Genomic DNA, 6,042 nt, shown 5'->3' with positions numbered 1-6,042 from the left:
CACACAACGAACACACACACACACACACACACACACACACACACACACACACACATACACACACACACACACACACACACACACACACACACACACACACACACACACACACACACACACACACAACTTGTCTACACGGCGTGCTGGCTGGCTGCTTCTCTGCCAGTTACATATGTGTGGCACTCAGAGTGGCCAACAGGGACACACCACCGACCGACTGGGCTTCTCCTCCTGATGATAAGAGTCGACGTTGACGTCAGAGACTGGCCCCATGAATATTGATGTTGGAGGATAGTCCGTTTCATAGAAGAACAGAAGGAAGCAAGATGGCGGCCCTTTAGGATTTGTTAAAGAGGAGATCCAGACGGTTTGTTGGAATTTCTACACAGTGGAGGGACGTAAAAAGAGGTAAGACTCAGCTCCGTTTGTTTTTGGCACTCGTTGTCCTTCTCCTTTTGACCTTTTGTTGGTCTTTTCGGTGGCTCTGTGGCTTAGTACAAGGCATGCTAATGTTCCCTCAGCAAAAGCATGAGCTCGCTAAATTAATAAGGTGGGGGATATTAGATAAAGCTTCTCCTTCCAACATGGCTGACAATTTTCTTTTTCTCTTTTTTTGCTAGTTGAAATAGAGAGATCTCAGTTTTTTTTGCCTCTGATGTTGGTCAGTGGACGCTCAAGTAGCCTTAGGAATGTGTCTAGTGTAGAAAATGGAGACCTTGTTCAGTACTTTTCTTGAGGCATTATGAACAAGGCAAATCCCTCTGATGTTCAGTGCAACAGAGACGCAGCTAGCTCCCAGTTGAAAAATATATCTCATCTCTAAAATGGTAATTGTCCTTATTTTGATGTTTTATTTGAGTGCTTTGTTTTCCAGGGAAAATATTGTCATTTTTCTTCTGCAAATCTATCATAGAGAAGGACTCTTTAACCAGAAATCATTCATGCAGTCAGTTTCTGTCCTTTTTTCTTTGTGGTCTCACGGTTGTGTTCTTGTGTTGGTTATTGTCTGCTATGTTCAAGCTAAAAAGATGGATTGGGTCTAATTTAGAACATCACTAAGACTGTAGTGCCTGGGAAAGAGAGCTGGGAGCGGGGGAGAGTGTAGCTAGCTTCTGGCTTTGTGCATCCTATGAATCAGCTTTCAATGCATTCACCGGTGAATGACAAGCAGACACAAAGGCAGGCCAGCACAGTCCAAGGAGTGGAAGAGAGAGAGAAGAGAATTGTGGTGGATAGCAGAGGGATGATGAGGTCAGAAGCTTGAAAGGATATTGAAACTCAATCCGATCACACCATTAGCTGAACGACACAAGAATTGGAATCCTGGAAGCAGGAATTTTCCGAGGGTTGAAATAGATTTTTTTCCAACTAGACCCCAACAAATATGTCTCCCAGAAGTTGACTCAGTTCTGTTACACCATGAAGTCACCATGAAAATGTTAAGAATCCAGCAATTGAACAACAACAACTATAATATAACATTTTAGGACATGTTAGCTTTGCATTATGCAAACAGTTTTCCTACTGTTTTACATATTAATCATTTAACACATAAAATTATATATGTTGCCTTTTGTGAGATTCTGAGATAATGTGTCTGGGCAAACCACATGCGCTGCCATGCAAGAAGGCAGCAGACAGTACCTTTAATAAACAGATTATTGTCAAAACAAAGGCAGTAATGGAGGTGTTTCTAGCATTTACTCGATCTCAATTTGCATTTATGTTTTACTGATGAACAGACATGATTCGATATTGTTGACATTTGTTTTTGTCACAATTTGCCATATTTTGTCATGTATTTATTTGACACACATTTACTTGAATTGAAAATAAAACAAACCGAGGCACATCAGCATTAGCTAGCTCGACAATCAATACATAGCTATGCTATGCTAGCTGTCAGATACAGTACTAACGAATAACAGGGATTCCTACACACATCCAAGCTACACTAACCAAGATGACTGGTTTTATTAGTCCAACACCTCTCTTCCCTTGAACAAATGAGTTGCTAATGGAGCGTGTTGTTTTTCTGTTATTTTTGCTGAATTTGCTAACAGGCCACATTTAGGATTAGCATCATAATGAGCTACTAGAATATTACACAGATAAAGGCCTGCTATCTTTTGCCCTTATTTGTGTATTCCGGCTTGTGTATTGCGCTGGCCCTGCATGCACTTTCAATCGGGGGTCATCCCACAATAGCAGCTAGCAGTAGTAGTTTGTGTGAAATGCAAAGTAAGGCATGCCTGCCCAGGGGGAGCACAGCACAACAAGTGGCTACTAATGAGCTGTTGTAAATAAACACCACAGCCAAGGGGAGGTGCACGGTGCAGAGGCTAACATATACTAATGCTAGAACAATGAAGGCCAAGTGCTACAAACTAATATCACCTGTGATAGCTTGGAATGCCAGGGTAAATGTACTAGGCTAAAGCTAGCCTAACGGGGTGAAACATATTGGAGGGAACTGCAGTTATGTTCAGCAAAAATGTCAGTTGTTTGTCAAATGGGCCTTGAGGACCACCGTCAAAGCTAATCTATCACTTCATGATTGTGTTTTATATCTTTATGTTTGAAGCCTGAAATGTGGCAAAAGGTCGCAAAGTTCAAGGGGGCCGAATACTTTCGCAAGGCACTGTATATATATATCTTTATCACAGAACTATCGACAAACTAAAATGTTCCTCCGTGACAGAGAACAGAGAGCATTATTTAAATATTTACAGTTTAATTATATTTTGAAGAAGGAATCAAAAGCCTTCGATGCAACAATAGCAGCGTGGCTCCGGCTCTGTTTTGATTTGGTAAGCATGGTCAGTGACTGCACAGCGACAACCTATCTCGTAACGTAACTAGGGGAGTGCACCGTAGTCCTCCATAGTTCTCCTGAAGTTTGTTTTGACTGGATGAGGTAGTATACTGTTTTTTTATGTTTTGAAATGAATTGTGCCATTTGAGGCTCATTTGCCCCAGATAAGATAATGTAGAGAAATAGGCCTTGAGTGAAAATAATTCTACTTGATTCATATTGAAGCTGTATGCTTATCCTAAGCTAAAGGATAAGACTAGCTTTATTTTGTAGTGGATCAAACAGCTGCAAGCCAGTATTGGAGGATGCATGGACTTTGTCTTTGAGTTAAGTGTCTTCCTTGAGTTGTTGACTGCATTTCTCAGTAAGTAGACTGAATGCAATGCACATTGCACTGCTTACATCATTGATACTGCAGAATGTTAGTCGAGGAAGACATTTTTACTTCAATGGGTACATTAGATGGTATCAGACAGCAAGATTGCTATACAACAGTTTGTTTCTCAACTTCTATCAAAAGATAATAGTGTTCTATCATCAGTACAGATATAAAGCGAGACAAAAAAGTCAAAGTTGATACTTCATTTATGGGTAAAATATTGTGCCCAAAGCAAGGACTAGATTGTGTAATTTTAGCACAGAAGGAGGCCTTTACACAAGACAGGAGTCACTTGGCAAGCCAAGATATTGTCTTGAACACACAACCTCCATTTTCCCTTTGTGCTGTTTTCATTAGCACCACATGTGTTGTTACATCAGCATTGGAAAAAGGCACCATATCTGAGCCACAGATCCTAGTAGGGAGAATGTCAACACATGGTGGCTAGAGGAGGGGGGGGGGGGGGCAGTCCAGTCAGAAAGATCAATCACAAGAATGGACATGTCTGTTCTCATCAATCCACACCCACTGATAAAGCTGGGTATGGTTGGACTACTCCTCTTGCTTCTTCCTCTTTATGTTATCTAAGGGAGAAAAGACAATATCAAGCTTTGGGGGTAAGAATGTCCAGTGGTTTCAGTCTCCATGGTTTCTGCAACAATGCTGTCCATTCACAATGGGCAGGGTTTTACCTCTGACCTCCAACCGCAGGCCACGCATCACATTTCGACCCCAAAGGCCACGGTAACCCTGCTGCAGAGAGTGGAACAGGTTAAGAGACATGCATTGCCTCTGTGTAGCTACCAACCTGGCTCTGTTGATCACGTTCCTCCTCCTCAGACAAAATGGCGACATACTGTGTCTCATATTGACCTCTGGAGATATTGATTTAGCTCTCTGCTGCTCCCAGCCTCGATAGTTGAAGAATCGTGGTAAAACTTGAAATCGGTTATTACTGCCTTATTACATGAGTGTATTGGATGCAATTTCTTTATGTCATTCAATGTGCATGGCCTTTACTTTCAACATGCATGTTGTCCAGAGAGTCTACTTTATGATTTACATTATAACCTCTAGATTGTCTCATCACAAGGCATTTAGGTTGTGTTCAAATGAGTCACTTCTAGCTTTTCAGCTTCTATGGTGTGTGTTTCTAAACAATATTATGAAAGAGTTTCATTTCCCAAAAGATCAACCAGCATTTCTGTCCTCGTTTGGCATTTGACTGTTGGTATAGAAACCACAGTTCTTCTTTTTGGCCCTGCCCTGGTTGTTACTCATCGCTAGAATTACACAATTATCTTCTTCCTGCGATTAAGCAACTCTACCCACTACAGAACACCTCTCTCTCTCGCTCTCTCTCATTTAAGGGCTTTATTGGCATGGGAAACATATGTTAACATTGCCAAAGCAAGCGAAGTAGATAATAAACAAAAGTGAAATAAACAATAAAAATGTACAGTAAACATTACACTCATATACAGTGTTGTAACTCTCTCTCTTTCTCTCGAAGAGGCCTTGGCCCTTCTATTCGTCTGTCTGTGTTTTAATTATGGCTACGGTTTGGAGTGATACGGCTGTCTTGTTGAGACTAAGTGGCACGGGCCGACCAGAGGGAGTGTTCTTTTGGCCCTTGAAGTGTGTATCGATGTCAGCCGGTTGGGGTTTACCTCAGGGGTGAGTAGACCTGCCGGTGAGGGCACAACTAGGACAGGACTCCCTTTCCGGTCTCCACGTGAGTGTGAGCACATGGCCGCCACTGTTTACAAACACCATCCAGGCATTCCAGAGTAGACCTCGTTACGTAACAGCGAGCAGCATCTCTTCCCCGTTCCCGCCACTCGGCCGCTCCTCCCTGCTCCTAAGATATTTGAACGCTGCCATCGGTCCCCGACACCACCACAAGCGAAAGGAAGGGGGGAGGCGGAGAGGTGAAGCGAGTGAGCGAGAGACGAAGATTGACGCTGGCCAAGGTAGTGTCTGGAAAGCAGAACATGGCAACGCTAAAGACAGCGTCAGCGTCTCTCTGAGCTCCCGCCACGCTGACAGCAAAGACTACAGAGCACATGAACGCCTAAATAAGCCTACACAACAGTACGGCTGGCTCCAAGCTAGTAATTGAACTAGAAGCATGCTATCTGTTTTCATACCGTGTTGCAATATTCAGTCCAAAGATCAAAACAAAGGTTATGAGAAACGGGTATTCAGTTTGCCCAGCGCATGGAATGACTAGGTGCTTTTCTTGTAATTACTCACTGGTTGTAACTTTTACTGGTTGAGCCTTTCTCAGATGAATAAAGGAAAGAAGTTTACTGTGGCTGAAGTCATGGCAGAAATGAAACCCCCAAAAGCGGAATATTGGAGTATCAAACACACACTTCTGAAGGCGTTTAGATTAGTTTCACTTTAATATCTCCCCTTCCGAGAATCTTTCGTGTTGGTTTCCTCTATGTTGCCTTTTGATGAGGCAGACTATTTGAAGAGGTGCCAATTCATTGGCAAATGTGGTTTTCTAAAATCTGGGGGATATTTACTATTACCTGCTGTGCAAATGGCAAACCAGTTCATTTTCCCTTTGTCAAGAATGTAGAGTAAGTCAAAACCACCACGTGACTGAGTGAGTGGAGTTGCCCTAGCATTGCCTTCCAACTCCAAATATAGCCAAGCTAGGTAGAGTTCTGACTAGGTCTGGTTGGCAAAGTTTAGAGAGTTCAGGGTTAGATAAAACAACTGAACACTACACAACAGTGTCTAAATCCAATACAGATATAAAACAGCGCCAGGGGAATTTGTTTTCATCAAAGACCAGATTTTAGACTGTAGTTCTCATGAATTAATGCGTGTGTGT

The 6,042-nt window shown here is 42.4% G+C and overlaps 1 protein-coding gene across 1 annotated transcript in view; it reads left to right on the top strand.

The window, feature by feature from the left end:
* Positions 1-313: 313 nt before the first annotated feature.
* Positions 314-6,042, top strand: part of LOC139419119 (tet methylcytosine dioxygenase 2) — a 64,369-nt gene continuing 58,640 nt past the window's right edge. The window contains exon 1 of the mRNA XM_071169061.1: positions 314-408. The gene's annotated coding sequence lies outside the window, so the exon portion shown is untranslated. The remainder of the gene's footprint in view (positions 409-6,042) is intronic.

Source organism: Oncorhynchus clarkii, chromosome 10 (genome assembly GCF_045791955.1).
Source record: "Oncorhynchus clarkii lewisi isolate Uvic-CL-2024 chromosome 10, UVic_Ocla_1.0, whole genome shotgun sequence".
Classification (NCBI taxonomy): Eukaryota; Metazoa; Chordata; class Actinopteri; order Salmoniformes; family Salmonidae; genus Oncorhynchus; species Oncorhynchus clarkii.
Note: the sequence above shows the minus strand (reverse complement) of the source record. Positions and strands in the feature narration are given on the sequence as shown.